Source organism: Rana temporaria, chromosome 5 (genome assembly GCF_905171775.1).
Source record: "Rana temporaria chromosome 5, aRanTem1.1, whole genome shotgun sequence".
Taxonomy (NCBI): domain Eukaryota; kingdom Metazoa; phylum Chordata; class Amphibia; order Anura; family Ranidae; genus Rana; species Rana temporaria.
Window position 1 is genome coordinate 393,706,649 of NC_053493.1, and position 18,678 is coordinate 393,725,326.

General features: G+C 47.6%; 1 protein-coding gene and 1 long non-coding RNA gene across 2 annotated transcripts in view; one reads left to right on the forward strand and one right to left on the reverse strand.

Annotated features, from left to right (window-relative positions):
- Nucleotides 1-18,678, forward strand: part of NSMCE2 (NSE2 (MMS21) homolog, SMC5-SMC6 complex SUMO ligase) — a 375,766-nt gene that overhangs the window by 260,564 nt on the left and 96,524 nt on the right. The window lies entirely within an intron of this gene.
- LOC120941521 lies at nt 10,271-17,487 on the reverse strand. Its single transcript, XR_005749556.1, has 2 exons — nt 17,187-17,487; nt 10,271-10,445 (listed from the first exon to the last, which is right to left on the reverse strand). It is a non-coding gene; the product is annotated as an uncharacterized LOC120941521 (long non-coding RNA).

An 18,678-nucleotide genomic window follows, 5' to 3' on the forward strand; every position in this document is an offset into this window, starting at 1 on the left:
TGACAGGCCAAGCTGACCGAGTACCCATTGGTAACGCTGCCCTCTCCATAAGCTGCGTGCACAGATCTCCTCCATAGTCCTACCATGGGTACTCAACCTGTGACCCTTCAGCTGTTCCAGAACTACAAGTCCCATCATGCCTCTGCCTTTGGGAGTCATGCTTGTAACTGTCAGCCATGGGACTTCCGCAACAGCTGGAGGACCACAGACAGGGCTGGACTGGGACAAAAATTTGGCCCTGGACTTCATCCAGACTGGCCCACTTTGACAGGTCTCTCCCATGGCGGCCGGACAACTCCCGCACCCTCCCCCTTCGGCCACCCAAAGCCCCCTCTCCCCCTTCACTAGCCATTCTACTTTATTAGAGTAGAACGGCTGGTACTGCTACTCTTTTATAGGCAGAACCAATGGGGAAGCTAGACATTATTTCACCCGGGGCAAAGAATCAGTTTGGTGCATTTGTCAAAAGGGACAAGGGGCATTGAAATTCACCAAAGATGGATGAAAATTTGCCTGGCTCAGTAGGTAACGGCCAAATTTTCATGCATGTGTAGCTGCTCCTGCTCAACAAGAGTTGATCTAATGACCACCTTCTGTCGAATGGGCTTGTTGGGGGGAAAAAATTCTGATCAGCAGCTACAGCCAATGGTTACCCATGATTTAGTCACGTGTCTAGTGATGTAACGCGTGGGGGAAGAGCTATGAACAGGACGGATTGCACATCCGAATGAGGAGACACATCGTATGCTGAGCAGCCAAATGAGGATTGTTTGTTTGCTGATATTAATCGGTGGATTCGTGAGTGTGACCTATCTCAAGCTTGTCAAAATTGTTTCCATATGGTTGTGTGTTATCTGCACAATGAGGATTTCTCTTTTTGTCTCTCTGTTTTTCACATGAGCTGCACAACTGTGGAAGATCTGATACTCACATGTGAAGCAAATCAGCTTGGAGTCTGTAGAATTTGATCACCCCATACTTATCTTTCAAGCCAGTACACAGCACTTGCACTCAGGAGGTGTATTGTAGTTTCATGCTCAGTTGCATGCATTTGGACTAATTATTTTTATACACATGTACTGAATTTGAATCGCCTATGGTTTGTGGTTCTGGTTCACATCACAGAAGTTAATACTCAGCGCATATTATTATTATTGATTTTTCGTTTTTTTTTTTGACTAACATAACATATGCTGCATTTATTATTTAGGAATTTTTTTGATGTCACATATAATTAAGTATTTAGTAGCGCTGTAGTAACATTTTTTCATACAGCCAATGGGCTGCAGCCCCTGATCAGTGTATTCTGACAGCACCCCTGACAGTCCCTGCTGTCAAAATACAATGTCTCAATGGGGAGATTTCCGTTATCCACCTTGTTTTGAAAGGGTAATGTGGTAGACTGGACGGCAGTACTGGACTGAGGGGAACTGTGGCGGGGATGAAGGTTGTGGAGGGGGTTTAGGGAACTCTGCAACAAACTTAGTGGCCCTGTAAGGGATGGAGTTTCTGGAGGTAGCTGGGGGCAACTGTGGGGGGGATAGGGTTCCTGGAGGGGGCTGGGTGTCACTGGGGGGGGGTGAAGGTTCTGGTGGGGTTAGGGGACCCTGTAAGAGGTGGCGTTTCTGGAGGGAGCTGTGGGGAATGGGGTCTCTGGAGGGGGATGGGATCCCTCCTGGATGCTAGGGGTTTGGGAGGGGTAATATGGGAGACTGGGCGGCATTGCCAGGACTGGGGAGAACTGTGGTGGGGATAAAGGTTCTGGAGGGGGTTTAGTGGGGGTGAAGGTTCTGGATGGGTAAGGGGACCATGCAACAAACTTCTGGAGGGAGCTGGGGGCAGCTGTGGGGAATAGGGTCCTTGAAGGGGGATGGGGGTCCCTCCTGGATGCTGGTGGTTTTTGGAAGGGTAATGTGGGAGACTGGATGGCATTGCTGAGACTGGGGAGAACTGTGGTGGGGATGAAGGTTCTGGAGGGGGTTTAGGGGACTCTGCAACAAACTTGGTGGCCCTGTAAGTGATGGAGTTTCCCATCACGGACATTCTTTCATCCTCGGAGAAGAGGACGTTCGTGATTGGCGGAACACTGAACACAGTGTCTGCTGGGAAACTGAGTCTGAGGATGAGAGGACCTCCATGATAGGCGGAACACAGTGTCAAATGTCAAACGGAACGCCAGGAGGAAGCCGCGACTTTTAAAAAAATGGACGCCTGTCAAGAATTCAGGTACACTGACTCGAGTATAAGCCGAGGGGGGTATTTTCAGCCCTAAAAAAAGAACTGAAAAACTTGGCTTATACTTGAGTATATACGATACATGAGCTTCTTTTTGGGCAGATTACAAGCGTTTTTCTGCTTTTAACATTGGTGACCAAAAATCGCAACAAAAAAATGCCGCAAAATCGCGTGACTTTCTGCCTAAAAACAAAACGCTCAGGTGTGAATGCAGCCTAAAGGTGAGCTAACCCTCTAAGCTGTATTTTATAATGCCCTTATGCTTGTAAACCTCTCCAAAGATAGCCATGTTAGTCATCAGTCTTTTTTTGTCCTTCTTTATATTACGTGCCTTGTTTGTTTGATGGTAATCTTGAACCAAATGACACTCTATGGCGAAAGGCTGTTTGCTGTAAATAAAGCATCCTTGGGCTGATGTCTTTATTATAATGTGTCAAAGATAATTTTATCACCCTCTGTAAGACTTAATTGAGTCTGTTTATAGGATTCTGCTTTATTAGCGTTGTATGTTCTGGAAGCCTCGGTCCAATCACAGCCTTCCGTGGCTGGGATGAGTGGAGGTTCTCAACTTTTTTGAGACCAGAGCCTGGAAAATTCTTCCAGAACGTCAGTGCCTCAAAACAAACAAAACTATATTCTTGCACAAGAGAGTATGGGCTCTTTCACACGTCCGTTCCGTTCGTCCGTTTTTTGGACGTCCGTTAACGGACCGCAATGCTTTCCTATGGGTTAACGTCCGTTCGCATCTGTCTGCGTTAAGTTCTGTTTTTTTGGACGGAAGAAAACCCTATTTTTCTTCCGTCAAAAAAACGGAACGGACGAAAAACGGACGTTAGCGGATGATCCGTTTACCATCCGATCCGCTAACATCCGTTTTTCATCAAAATATGTAAAAAGCCCCCCCCAAAAAAAAAAACGATGGAAAACGGACGAAAAACTGATGGAAAAACGGATCAACTGATGAAAAAAAACTGATCTAAAAAACTGAGCTGACGTGTGAAATGAGCCCTATGGGGAATATGCATTGAAATTCTGGAAGGCTCTTATGGGGCTGGGTGTCACTGGGGGGGCTGGGGAGTTGTGTGAAGGTTCTGGAGAGGTTGGGGGACCATGCAACAAACTTGGGGGCCCTGTAAGGGATGGAGTTTCTGGAGGGAGCTGGGGCAGCTGTGGGAAATGGGGGTCTCAGGATGGTTATGGGGGTTCCACCTGGATGCTGTTTTTTTTTTGGAGGGGTAATGTGGGAGACTGGACAGCATTGCTGGGACTGGGAAGAACTGTGGTGGGGATGAAGGTCCTGGAGGGGGTTTAGGGGACTCTGCAACAAACTTGGTGGCCCTGTAAGGGATGGAGTTTCTGGAGGTAGCTGGGGGCAATTGTGGGGGGATAGGGTTCCTGGAGGGGGATTGGGGTCCCCCCTGGATGCTGGGGGGTTTTGAAAGGGTAATGTGGTAGACTGGACGGCATTACTGGACTGAGGGGAACTGTGGTGGGGATGAAGGTTCTGGAGGGGGTTTAGGGAACTCTGCAACAAACTTAGTGGCCCTGTAAGGGATGGAGTTTCTGGAGGTAGCTGGGGGCAACTGTGGGGGGGATAGGGTTCCTGGAGGGGGCTGGGTGTCACTGGGGGGGGGGTGAAGGTTCTGGTGGGGTTAGGGGACCCTGTAAGAGGTGGCGTTTCTGGAGGGAGCTGTGGGGGGAATGGGGTCTCTGGAGGGGGATGGGGTCCCTCCTGGATGCTAGGGGTTTGGGAGGGGTAATGTGGGAGACTGGGCGGCATTGCCAGGACTGGGGAGAACTGTGGTGGGGATAAAGGTTCTGGAGGGGGTTTAGTGGGGGTGAAGGTTCTGGAGGGGTAAGGGGACCATGCAACAAACTTCTGGAGGGAGCTGCGGGCAGCTGTGGGGAATAGGGTCCTTGAAGGGGGATGGGGGGTCCCTCCTGGATGCTGGTGGTTTTTGGAAGGGTAATGTGGGAGACTGGATGGCATTGCTGAGACTGGGGAGAACTGTGGTGGGGATGAATGTTCTGGAGGGGGTTTAGGGGACTCTGCAACAAACTTAGTGGCCCTGTAAGTGATAGAGTTTCTGGAGGTAGCTGGGGGGGCAGCTGTGGGGGAGATAGGGTTCCTAGAGGGGGATGGGGTCCCTCCAGGATGCTGTGGGTTTTGGAGGGGCAATGTGAGAGACTTGACAGCATTGCCGGGACAGGGGGGCACCATGGGACATTGTTGGAGACACTATGGGGGCTGGAGGCTCTACTTCAAGCAAAGGGGACACAGCGGGGGTCTGGGGGACACTATGGAAGGTTAACAGGTTAGGGGCCTGGGGGTTCTGTGAGATGTTGAGGTTCACTGGGGGCCAATAATAGATGTAGGGTGGCACTATAGAAGCTGGGAGGCATTGTTGAAGGTTAAGGGATCTAGCTGAAGGCCTGGTTGGAGGGACATCACAGTCCAGTGGTTCAGTACCACCGTTCTAGAGGCAGGATAGCATGGATTCCAGAGACGCTTGATGCTGAGAATATTATCTGGCAAGGTGCAGTGTTTTTATCTTGTCTGAGAGCCCAGTCCAGGATTTCTCAACACATCATTTAGCTCTGAGTGTGTATGATTTGTAACCGTGGACGTGACCGGAGGCCGCTTAATTATTCATTAAAAGAACCGTGCTGCTCTGATTGATGAGCGCTCAGCGTTTCTCAGAACTTCCTCTGCGCCTAGAACAGGCCTGGTACAGAGACATGAGTCATAAACAATTGCTATTTAAAGAGTATGTAAATGTAATATGTTAAAGCTGAACTCTAGGATAAAATACATACTGTATAGGGGAGTTGTTGTACCAGGCATAGGATTTGTATATCTCTCTAGCCAGTCTTGAGATTTACACAGCTCAGCCCCATCTAACAAGGCCTGATTTTTCTCTGCTGCAGTTCATTCATAATTATTCTTGTCCCTCCCCCTGTGACTGGACAGTGAAAGGAGAAGCAGCAAACTGGTGAGCTCACCTCCCTGTCACTCTGCTGTCTTCTCCTATCAGCTAGCACTTTTGAATGCAGCACAACTGGTTGGCTCCTTGTGTTGCCATTCCCTCCTCCAGTCTTAGGGCTCTTTCACACGGTGTGTCTCCGTCGGCTCAGCGGGGATCCCCGCTCAGCTGTCGGCGGATAGGGCGGTCCCCGCACAGAGTGCAGGGACCGCCCTGTCTCTGCTCCGCTGTCCCCTATGGGGAACCTGATGCAGACGGACCATCTGTCCGTCTGCATCAGTTCCGCTCCGCCGAACGGAAGAAAAATAGGGTTTCTTCCGTTCGGAAAAGCGGATCCCGACTGACGCGGACGCTCCATCCGCTAACGGACGCGTTCCCATAGGGATTCATTACAAGTCCGTTAACGGACTTGTAATGAGCGGACGAACGGTCCGCTAGTGTGAAAGGACCCTTAATGCTGATAAAAAGGGTTTTGCAAGAGGTGGCTATCAGGTCACATTCGGGTACTTGTACTGCCATTTCAGCTTTAACTACTTGCCGACCAGCCGCCGCAGTTTTACGCAGGTTTTACAGAGGCAGGTTGGCTGGGCTGGGCAATTCGATGTTACTTTACATCGCTTGCCATTGTGGCCACTAGTGGTGCGCGTGCCTGTGGCTCCCCGCTGGAGCCGATGCGAGTGCCCGGCGGGTGCGATGACCTCCAGGCACCTGCGATCGCTCGTGACAGACCGTGAACCGGGATCTGTGTGTGTAAACACACAGATCCCGGTACTTTCAAGGGAGAAATGACTGATTGTGTATGAACACACAATCAGGGCTAGATTCAGCAAGAAAGCTGCGCCGGCGTATCTTCTTTCGCCGCAATTTAGAGAGGCAGATTTTTTTGCGTCGTTTGCGTAAGGCTTTTTCCGGCGTAACGTTACTCCTGCTATATGAGGCAAAGCCAATGTTAAGTATGGACGTCGTTCCCGCGTCAAATTTGGAAAATTTTAGGTCGTTTGCATAAGTCGTTCGCGAATAGGGCTTTGCGTAAATTACGTTCACGTCGAAAGCATTGACTATTTGCGACGTGATTAGGAGCATGCGCACTGGGATACGTTCACGGCCGGCGCATGCGCCATTCGTGAGAAACGTCATTTACGTGGGGTCATGTTTTATTTACATAAAACACGCCCTCCTCTTGACAATTTGAATTACGGAGCAAGTGCTTTGTGAATACTGCACTTGCCTCTCTAAATTGCGGCGGCATAGCGTACATAACATACGCTACGCCCGCACAAACTTACGTCCCCCTACCTGAATCTAGCCCTCAGTCTCCTCCACCAGCAAGTCCCATCCCCCTTCAGTTAGAACACAGAAAGGGAGCACAATTAACCCCTTGATCGCTCTCTAGTGTTACCCCCTTCCCTGCCAGTGACATTTTTACAGTAATCGGTGCATTTTTTTATAGCACTGATCGCTGTAAAATTGTCACTGGTCCCAAAAATGTGTCAAAAGTGTCCAATTTGTCCACCATAATGTCGCAGTCCCAATAAAAAAATCCCAGATCGCCGCCATTATTAGTAAAAAAATGTATAAAAATTACATAAAACTATCCCCTATTTTGTAGACGCCAGGGATTTTTTTCAGGGGGAACTTGGGGGAACTCAGCTCCACCACCTCTGGCTCAGACCGTTTGGTGCCTGCTCACCACAATCACTTGTAAACACAGAAGTCTGGTTTCTGTGTTTACAAGTGACAGCTCTGCACTCTGTGTGTAACCCCCTGAACTCTGCACTCTGTATGTAATGCAATCCTGGTATTTAATGCCCCTTTAAGACCCTTCTACTGTTTTTGAAATCTGAACGGGGTCGTGGTTGAGTTCCTGCACCTATTTTCTGAGGAAAAAAAGCTCTGGTAGACGCTATGGCCCGGATTCACATACATTGGCGCATATTTATGCCGGCGTAGCGTATCGAATATACGCTATGCCGACGCAGTGCACAGTATTCACAAAGCACTCGCCCCCAGTCGCTGTTAAAGATACGCTGGGTTTTCTCGGCGTAAGCCGGCGTAGGTGGGAGTGGTCATGAGCCATGCTAATGAGGTGTGACCCCATGTAAATGAAGGACTGAGCGTCATAAAGTTACGAATAACGTACGGCGCATGCCCCATCCCGTAGACGCATCCCAGTGCGCATGCTCAGAATCACGTCGAAACAACTGCCTAAGATACGTCGAATCACTGCCTACGACGTGAACGTAACCTACGCCTAGCCCTATTCACCTACTACGTAAACAACGTAAAATACCACGGCTGTGTTCCCTGGTCCATACCTTTTGCATGACTTGCGCCTCCTATATGGGGAATAACTTTACGCCGGACGTAGGACTTACGCAAAGCACGTATATTATGCGCCGGGCGCAAGTACGTTCGTGAATCGGCGTATCTCCCTCATTTGCATAGGTGAATAGGAAATCAATGGGAGTACCACTTGCGGCCAGCGTAAATATGCGCCAACGATACGCCGGCGTAGGAAAGTTACGTTGGTCGGATGAAGCCTATTTTCAGGCGTATCTAGTTTTGTGGGCACGGCGCACAGATACGACGGCGCATACTTACACTTACGCGGCGTATCTCGAGATACGTCGGCGTAAGTGTTTTGTGAATCCGGGCCTCTAACTTTTGCGCAAACCAATCAATAAACGCTTATTGCAATTTTTTTTACCAAAAATATGCAGAAGAATACATATCGGCCTAAACTGAGGGAAAAAAAATGTTTAAAAAATAAATGTTTTTTTTTTTTTAAAAAATGTGGGATATTTATTATAGAAAAGTGTAAAAAAATATTGCAATTTTGTTTTAAAAATTGTCGCTTTTTTTGTTTATAGCGCAAAAACTAAAAACCGCAGAGGTGATCAAATACCACCAAAAGAAAGCTCTGTTTGTGAGAAAAAAAGGACGTCAATTTTGTTTGGGTAGAGCATCGCACGACCGCGCAATTGTCAGTTAAAGTGACGCAGTGCCGAATCGCAAAAAGTGGCCTGGTCCATTTTTTTTTTCCCACAACAGAGACAGAAGTACAAAAGCAGCATCTCTTTCTATCACAATACTTGGGTAACTTCAACAGAAAACTGGTATTTTAATTATGGGCTGAATCCACTTTATTGGTTCTTACATCACTGGGACAAGCCAGCTGTGACAAATTCCCACAAGAGTTTGTCTCCTCCACCTCCCACAAGGCCATGATGAGGTTGTCATCCTTGTGCAGCTGGACTCCCATGTTATTTGTATATTCAACATTATGAAGCACCCATCAGGGAGGCATGAGACCATCATTTGGCCTTGTGATGGCCAATACTGGGAATTCTGGCAGGGTTATCTCACTACTGGAGTTCCTGAGAGATACAGGAAGACAGTTTGTGATCAATCAATCAGAAATATGAGTTATGGGTGGAGTTGGCACATTCTTTAGAAAGTGATATATTATCCACTTAAGCCCCGGACCAATATGCTGCCTAAAGACCCAAGGTGTTTTTACAGTTCGGGACTGCGTCGCTTTAACAGACAATTGCGCGGTCGTGCGACGTGGCTCCCAAACAAAATTGGCGTCCTTTTTTCCCCACAAATAGAGCTTTCTTTTGGTGGTATTTAATCACATCTGCGGTTTTTAGTTTTTGCGCTATAAACAAAAATAGAGCGACAATTTTGAAAAAAATGCAATATTTTTTACTTTTTGCTATAATAAATATCCCCCAAAAACATATATAAAAAAAAAAATTTCCTCAGTTTAGGCCGATACGTATTCTTCTACCTATTTTTGGTAAAAAAAAAATCACAATAATCGTTTATCGGTTGGTTTGCGCAAAATTTATAGCGTTTACAAAATAGGGGATAGTTTTATTGCATTTTTTTTTTTTTTTTTTTTTTTTTTTTACTACTAATGGCGGCGATCAGCGATTTTTTTCGTGACTGCGACATTATGGCGGACAATTTTGACACTTTTTTGGGACCATTGTCATTTTCACAGCAAAAAATGCATTTAAATTGCATTGTTTATTGTGAAAATGACAGTTGCAGTTTGGGAGTTAAACACAGGGGGCGCTGTAACATTTAGTGTTCACTTGGTGTGTGTTTACAACTGTAGGGGGGTGTGGCTGTAGGACTGACATCATCGATCGAGTCTCCCTAATAAAAGGGATCACTCGATCGATGCGCCGCCATAGTGAAGCACGGGGAAGCCGTGTTTACACACGGCTCTCCCTGTTCTTCAGCTCCGGGGAGCGATCGCGACGGAGCGGCTATAAACGAATAGCTGCGCCATCGTCCCGGATCGCTCCCCGAGGCTTACCGACCTCCGCATGTACCAGGGGGGGTCCCGATCGGACCCCCGACCCACATCAAGCAGAGGACGTACAGGTACGTGCATGTGCCTGTCCGTGCCATTCTGCTGACGTATTTACATGAGGAGGTCGGCAAGTGGTTATACAGTCATGAGAAAAATTAAGCACACCCTGTGGAAATTGTTGATTTTTGCAATACATTTGAACAGGCAAACAAGTAGATCATCATTCAAACAATGCCTACTGATAAGGGGGATGTACTTGAATAGGAAACTTAGAATTTTTTTATTTTCTCACAGAAGGTCTGAGGAAGCTGGAACTCGGCCCACTGTTCCCAAATGTTTTGGAACTCTTTCAGTCTTTATGGCCATGAGTTTTACGTAAAACAGGTCCTGCAAAGGGTAATGCGGGGGACTTTTAGGCCCTAACTATATCCCTTTTTCAGTCAAAATATAGGTGATCAGTTTAAATTGGGAGGAGGTTTAGACTTCCAGTTTCCTTGCTGAGGAGGGTTTTATACGGATCTTTACAAAATCAAGTACTGTACCAGTAACTGTGTACAGGTTTGGTAGACTCCGGTCCATAAATATTTGACCTTTTGGACAGTCCCACCATCAATGCTGCATCCTCTAAAACAGAGAGGCAAGTAGGCCAGAATAATACAAGCAATTTTGATAGAAGGAAAGGTACCCCAAGGGGCTTTGAGTTGCAGCAAAAAATTAGAATGGATTCCAAAGTTCAAGAAATAATTTATTAGTTCCAAAATGCGATTTAAAAGTAGATACATAAATACAACTATGTGAGTTCATGTAACAAAAAAGTAGACTTGTACTAGAAACCCCGACACGTTTCGACCTTTGATAATGGAGGTCTCTTCAGGGGGAAATGATTGAAAACATGAACTCTGAAAAAAGATACATATAAATAATATTTGTTAAAACAGAAAACAAACAAATATTTACACAGTACATTCTATACAATTATTGTTCGCCATATTGACGTAGGTAAGTATATTTACCAAAAAATCAATGTCAAAGAATGAAACCATGGGTCCACCACAGGACCCTATCACAGAGAAACAGCACCCCCCAGAGAACCACACGGAATGGGAGGGTCGATGGAAAAGACCAGGCTGCAAGAATAACACAAGCAAACCTTGTACCAGGTATCATGGAAATTGTAGTTGGCTTCAACTGCCAGCATGGGCCACAATTTTGGCCACTGTGTCCCATGGGTCCAATCCTTATAAAATGTTAATGGGAATCAAATCGGGGGTTTATGTAGGGCATCCACCCTCTATTTCTTCTTTCTAAGTCATTCTTTGGTGGATTTGCTATTATGCTTTGGATTATGATTGCAGCGAAAGGCTCATTTTTGGTTTAACTTTTGAACAGATGGCCTCATGTTCTCATCGAGCACACTTTGGTATGATGCAGAATGTATAAGCCCAGGCCCTGAAGCAACAAAGCGGCCCCTAACAATACCATGTCCACCACCATGCTTCACAGTTATGAGGTTCATTACCTGAAATACTGTGTTTGGGTTGCAGCAAATGTGTTTTTTGTCCAAAGAAAAAGAACTCGCTGCTCCAGGTGAGACAGGAAGCCTGATGATTTCACAAGTTGCCCGCCCCGGCTTGCCTCCGCATACAACCAACAATGAAAGACTAGTTTCACACACTTCAAGGTGCTTGAATAAGTGCACCTGTTAGTGTGTGAAACTAGTCTAACTGCCTGTCTGTTTTTAACACTTGGGATGTTCGGAAATTAAAGAATTTTGATTGATCTTGGAGTGCAAATATTCTTTTTGGACAGAAATGGCTTTTTCTTAACTCACCTCTCATGCAGGTTGCTGAAATGATTAGATCCCATTGTGATTGTAGATGCATACAGTTTGACCCCAGTTATTGTAAAAGTTAGCTGAACACATCCTATAATTATATTTTGGGGTTCTAGGAGATTTCTTCAAGTATTTAGCCCTGGTTCACATTGATGCTACTTTGAAATTGTGCTACTTCACGTGAAGCCACAAAGTCAGAGTCGCACCAATTTGAACGGGTCCATTGCCGACAATAGGGTGCGTTCTAGCTCTAGAAATCGCCTCTAAAAACTGCCATCTCATTCTGTGCAATGAGTGCTTTTACAGTCGGTCAGTGTGCTTGCGGGACCTTATAAATAGTGCTTCCAAAACGCCCCTGCCCATTGAAATGAATGGGCAGAGTTTCCAAAGCGCATTGAAAGCGCCACAAAACTGGACTTTTTTTTAGGTCATGTTATCACGTGACCCTAAAAAATCTGCCCCACTATCGCCCGAAAAGCGCAGCTGAAATGCTGCTAAAGCACCACAAAAACGACTGGCGATTTAGCGGTTCTGCAGTGTGAAAGGGGTCTTGCATCAGAGGGCGGCATAAAAACATGCAACAGGCTGCATTTGACACATGGGCCACAATTTGGAGATCCCCGATTTATATCATAACAATGAACACATCATGTCAATTGTAGGGTTGTCCCGATACCGATACTAGTATCGGTATCGGGACCAATACCGAGCATTTGCCTGAGTACTTGTACTCGGGCAAATGCTCCGATGCTCCACCCGATACTTGGACAGTCAGGATGATCAGTGCTATGGGGGAGCTACAAGCTCTGATCACCGCTGACTGTCCTTCACCAGCCCCCCCTCCGTTTCCCGCCATGCTGCCACCATGTCCTGCCGCCGTGTCCCCCTTCCTTGCTGCCGCCGTGTCCCTCCTCCTTCCTGCCACCATGTCCCCCCTCCGTGCTGCTGCCGTGTCCCCCCTCCATGCTGCCGCCGTGTCCTGCCGCCGTGTCCCCCCTCCTTGCTGCCGCCGTGTCCCCCCCTCCTTGCTGCCGCCGTGTCCCCCCTCCTTGCTGCCGCTGTGTGTCCCCCCTCCTTGCTGCCGCCATGTCCTGCCACCGTGTCCCCCCCTCCTTGCTGCCGCCATGTTTTGCCGCCGTGTCCCCCTCCATGCCCTGTCGCCGTGTCCCCCCCTCCGTTCTCCTCCTCCACCCCCTCAATCAGTCAGGATGGAGAGTAGCGGTAGGAGCCGGTAAATCCGCCTCCTACCTTTTCCGAATGTACAGAGTCAGTGTTTACAATGTTTCAGTTTATGAATGAAAAGAAGCCGCTGTCTTCTCTCCATTCATTTTCAGTGCAGCTGAGGCTGCTGAGAAAGGGACTGGGGAATCTGTGTCCCCAGTCCCTTTCTCTGTCTCAGAGGGGAGATGTCAGAGGTCTGTTAAGACCCCTGATATCTCACCAAAGCCCCCCCAACAGGGCTGATAAAAAATGAAAAAATAAAGGAATTGCAATATATAATAAAAAAAATGAATTGTAAAAAAAAAACACACTGACACTGTCCATTCCTCCCCACCCCCTTAAAAAAAAAAAAAAGAAAGCATTGTAAAAAATAAAAAAAAAAAATAAAAAGAATTGTAAAAAAATTAATAAATATACCGCAAAATCGTGGGTGCGCGGTCTACTCCGATACCCGCTTTCCCGCGCCGAGTTTTGAATACTGCGCCGACATATACCGAGCGCAGTACACTCGTGTATAGTCGGGCAGTCTCGGCTCCTTCCGCGCTCACGTCCTGGACGTACAGGACGTCAGCGCGAGAGTTGCCGAGCATTGCCGACAATACACGAGTGTACTGCGCTCTGTATATGTCGGCGCAGTATTCAAACTCGGCGTGGGAAACGAGCGGGGAGGACGCTGCAGAAGGACGCCGGACCCGCCGAAGAGGACACCCGAAGCCGCAGAAGGACGCCGGACCCGCCGAAGAGGACACCCGAAGCCGCAGAAGGACGCCGGACCCGCCGAAGAGGACACCCGAAGCCGCAGAAGGACGCCGGACCCGACAAAGAGGAGACCCGAAGCCGCAGAAGGACGCCGGACCCAACGAGGCCGCCGATGGACGCCGCGCAAGACACCAAAACTGTAAGTACAAAAAAAACTTTTTTTCCACAGGATTCGGGGCAACTTTGGGGGTGCGCGGTATACGCGGGAGCGCGTTATACCGTGATAAATACGGTATACTGACACATGTGCCACTGTCACATGAGATTTAAAAAAAAGTATCGGTAATCGTTATCGGCGAGTACTTGATAAAAATTATCGGTACTTGTCCTCGGTCCTAAAAAAGTGGTATCGAGACAACCCTAGTCAATTGTTAAGTGTCATTTGTTCAAATATATCGCCTTTATCGGCAGGCACTGTTGATATCTAGATCCAGTGTTTGCATGCTCAAATATGTTGAAAAAAATCAATAGTTTTCACAGGCTTTCTTACTTTTTCACATGACTGTACCTGATTATGATAGGAAGTATAGAGATTGTCATTTTTCTTATTATCAAGGTTTTGGGTCATTTTGAAAGGATGGTGAACCATATCCGTTTCCCGCGGGGCAGCTCAGCGGCTTATTGGTTAACATTTCTGGCTCGCGGCACTAGGATTATCAGTTTAGATTTCCTCTGGGTACTCCTGTTTCCTACCACACTGCAAAGGCATGCTGGTGGAATAGTTGGACCCTCTCCTAGTATGTGTCATGTATGAATGTGAGTTCGGGGCATTAGATTGTAAGCTCCTTGAGGGCAGGAACTGATCTGAATCTACAATATATATATATATAAAGCGCTGTGTCAGTTGCTTTATAAAATACCCGTAATAAATAAATCATTTTCAATGGCATCCGAACACATACAGCATATACATGTCATTGCATTTGCACAGCAGCTCACCACTACACACATGCCACTACTACGTTGCTAAAAATGCTGCAGGTCTGGTTTTTCACGTACCAAAGTGTGTTGACATCCCATTCAAAATTAGAAGGCTGCCTTACCGCAACACGACTCAACACTTAAAAACAAGATGGTTACAGTGCCTGCGTTACGGGACACACAAGCTTGAGAAGCCCCAAATATCTAAAGCCGATCATAGATGGAGCGAATCTCATTTGTACAAGCAGGGACCGGCCGAGATTTGATCCCTCTATATGCAGGCTGGTTGTTCTGAAGTCGATCCATTGATCAACTTCAGTACATCCAGTCTATTGGATTTTTTGCATGTGATCACTGCTGGTGGCTATAGACTTCAGGGAAGGTTTTCTGTTGGCAGAACACAATAGTGCAGCGGTAGGGATTCCCCCATCAACACTGCAAGACAAAGGCATACTGTACTGAGCTAGTATGCATAGCATACTAGCTCATTATGTAATAGTCACCTGGGATCGAAGCCCCCGCTGCAGGGCCTGACACAGCACCGGCTGGCGACACGGTGTCCCGGAAGTATTACTTCCGGGTATCACGGCTCCGGAGCAGCCGTGAAAGCCGGTAACGACGCAGTCACTGAAAGCAACAGCACGTACATGCCATTGCTTCAGTGTGCATGTGCCAATTACATTGGCGCATGCAAATACAGGGGATATCTCCTAAATGATTCAGGTTTAGAAGAAATCCAGGGTAGCTACAGGTAAGCCTTGTTTATAGGCTTACCTGTAGCAAAAAGTCTTTGACAGGTGTCCTTTCCCACGTCCGGGCTGCGCCCAGTGATGTCAGCGCGGTGCTCCCTCCTCCTCCGGCTGCCAGAACAGTAGGAGAGAGCGGAGCCTCGCGCGTGTGCAGTAGGGTTCCCGGCGTGAAGGTGAAAGGCTACACTGCCGGGCTCTCTTACCTGCAATTGCGGCGGCAGCAGCACCCGACAGCTGATGGGAACATCAGCTGCGGGTGCCGACATCGCTGGACTCCAGGACAGGTAAGTGTCCATTTATTAAAAGCCAGAAGCTGCAGTATGTGTAGCTGCTGGTTTTTAATTATTATTTTTTGGGTGGAACACCACTTTAACCACTTGCTTACTGGGCACATATACCCCCTCCTGCCCAGGTGAAATTTCAGCTTCCGGCACTGCGTCGCTTTAACTGACAATTGCGCGGTCGTGCGACAAGGCTCCCAAACAAAATTGGCGTCCTTTTTTCCCCACAAATAGAGCTTTCTTTTGGTGGTATTTGATCACCTCTGCTGTTTTTATTTTTTGCGCTATAAACAAAAAAGAACGACAATTTTGAAAAAAAAAATACAATATTTTTTACTTGTTGCTATAATAAATAGCCCAATTAAAAAAAAAAAAAAAAAGTTATAGCGCCTACAAAATAAGGGACAGAATTATTATTTTTTTACTAGTAATGGCGGCGATCTGCGATTTTTATTGCGACTGCGACATTATGTCGGACACTTTTGACACATTTTTGGCACCATTTACACTGCAATCAGTGCTATAAATATGCACTAATTACTGTATAAATGTGACTGGCAGGGAAGGGGTTAATACTAGGGGGTGAGGAAGGGGTTAAATGTGTACTCATATAGTGTTCTAACTGTGGGGGAAGGGGGGTGACTGGGGGAGGTGACCGATCTATGTCTCTATGTACAAGAGACACAGATCGGTCTCCTCTCTCCCTGACAGCACCGCTGTCTGTGAGAGCCGGTGATCTGCCGTGCTGGTTCCAGGTATCATGGAAGTTCCAGCGCATGCGCGAACTGATGCGCTGAGATGGTTCCAGCTATCGGGAAAGTTCATTCAAGCACTGCGCAGGTGCAAACTTGCTGACGGAAATCCCTGAACGGCGGCCGGCATCCAGGGCGACGTGGATTTTGAGGTAAGTGGCCAGTCGGCCTCACGTCCTCGCTGCGCTCGGACGACTCGCTTCGCTCGCTCTGCCTCCTGGCTCTTTTTTTAACATCCTCCAATCCACGGGGATGTTAAAGAATGAGCCTGGATGCCGGGCGAGTTTCGGAGATTTCCGTCGGGAAGTTTGCGCCTGCGCAGTCAGTGAAGGAACTTCCCCCATAGGGGAACATTGAGGACAAGTCACCGGCAATGAGAAATGATCTCATATATTTACATATGAGATCATCTCTCATTGGCCGCACAAACGGGCACTCCGATTGGCCGTTCACCGCGATCTGTGATTGGCTGTGTCCAAGGGACACGGCCAGCACAGAAGTTCCCCGCTGCGCGCTCGGGAGCGCACGCGGGGAACGCGGAAAGGGGCGGCCGTAAAAAGACGGCGTCCCAGAGAAGTAGAACCACCCTGCGGCCGGATATAGTCGTGCGGCCGTCGGGAAGTGGTTAAGGAATATATTTAAATTGAAAGTTTTGAGTCCAGCTTTAAAATGACTACAAATCCAACCTTTGGCTGGGATGTACTGCTAATGCCAGGCACATGGAAGTACCTCTACCCTACTAGGTCATAAAAACTGTCTATGTTTAGTAAAGCCCACATCATTGGCATCCTGCCCACAACTTCATGCTACCAGCTTGGCCCCTTCTCTAGACTCGGCGGTGAGAGCCAGGCCTCTTACGCAATCCCGCCTCACTTCTCGATATGTTATCACGGACTGAAACACAACTTATATGGACCCGGGCAATAAACGTAAAGGCCCACATTTTCTCACCATTTACTACTCTGAATTCCTTCCGCCGATTACTGCCTATAGCATAAATATTATGTACAAGCTGCCATGGAAACGGTTGTTTTCCTGGTTTGCTAAATTTACTCTCGAGTTGAATATTAACGTAGAGACTGGCAGTACATGAAAAGAGGAAAATAGCTGACGAGTGACTCACCATGACTCATCCGCGGTGATCTCGGCAGCCGGGCTTGGACACTGACATCCGACCAGCTGGCAGGCAGTCTTGCTGCATTTTTCTAGGAAAGCACTTGATACATTTAATTCTCTCCAAGGCCCTCTTGTGCAACAGAGCAGACCCTTCCAGTACCAAGAACCGTGGCGGAAAAAATGCCCCCCATGCCGTGCATATCTATGTAAAGGCCGGCGGCACTCTTACTCAATGCTCTGCTCGGTGAATGCGACCGTTAATCCTGTTTTTGCTGAGCTGGTTTGACGTCCTTCAGACTTAAGTGATAGAATTCATATTTCAAGAGCTTTGTTTATTTTTATATGTTGAGAAGCGGCAAATGTTGCTTTTATTAAAGGCAGCTTGTGTTATAATTTAACCGCTTAAAGCGGGAGTTCACCCATAAAACACTTTTTCCCCTTAGATTCCTGCTCGTTTTGTCTAGGGGAATCGGCTAGTTGTTTTAAAATATGATCCGTACTTACCGTTTTCGAGATGCATCCTCTCCGTCGCTTCCGGGTATGGGCTGCGGGACTGGGCGTTCCTTCTTGATTGACAGGCTTCCAAAAGGCTTCCGACGGTCGCATCCATCGCGTCACTAGTAGCCGAAAGAAGCCGAACGTCGGTGCGGCTCTATACTGCGCCTGCGCACCGACGTTCGGCTTCTTTCGGAAAATCGTGACGCGATGGATGCGACCGTCGGAAGCCTCTCGGAAGACTGTCAATCAAAATAGGAACGCCCAGTCCCGCAGCCCATACCCGGAAGCGACGGAGAAGATGCATCTCGTAAACGGTAAGTACAGCTCATATTTTAAAACAACTAGCCGATTCCCCTAGACAAAACGAGCATTCATCTAAGGGGAAAAAGTGTTATGTACGGGTGAACCCCCGCTTTAACAACCGCTAGCCGTACATTAACCTCTGAATGATGCCTGCAGCTACCGGTATCATTCAGATATTGCCGGTTTCTGCCGGCGATTCTGCACACCATAGGAATCATCATCAGCGACTGTTCTGCCGCTTGATCGTTTTTACGGGCGGCAAAAGGGGACGCCTCCCACCACCCTCCGGTGCTTCTACCGACTCACCTGTGAGTCGGTGACAGGATGCCCCAGTTCTTGACCATAGAGATTTCCGGTGGACCAGATGGTTGCCGGAGTCTCTATAATCGTTGGAGGCCGGGCGCGATGTTATGACGTCACGCCGGCCTCTGCATTTAAAAAAAACAATGCCGCCTCAGCTGGGAAGCCAGGATGTTTTTTTTTTTATTCTAGGCTTCCCAGCCTAGTGGTGAGATGTGGGGTCTTATTGACCCCATATCTCGCTGTAAAGAGGACCTGTCATGTCATATTTCTATTACAAGGGATGTTTACATTCCTTGTAATAGGAATAAAAGTGATCGTGTATGTGTGTGTGTGTGTATATATATATATATATATACCGTATTTATCGGGGTATAGCGCGCTCCCGCGTATAGCGC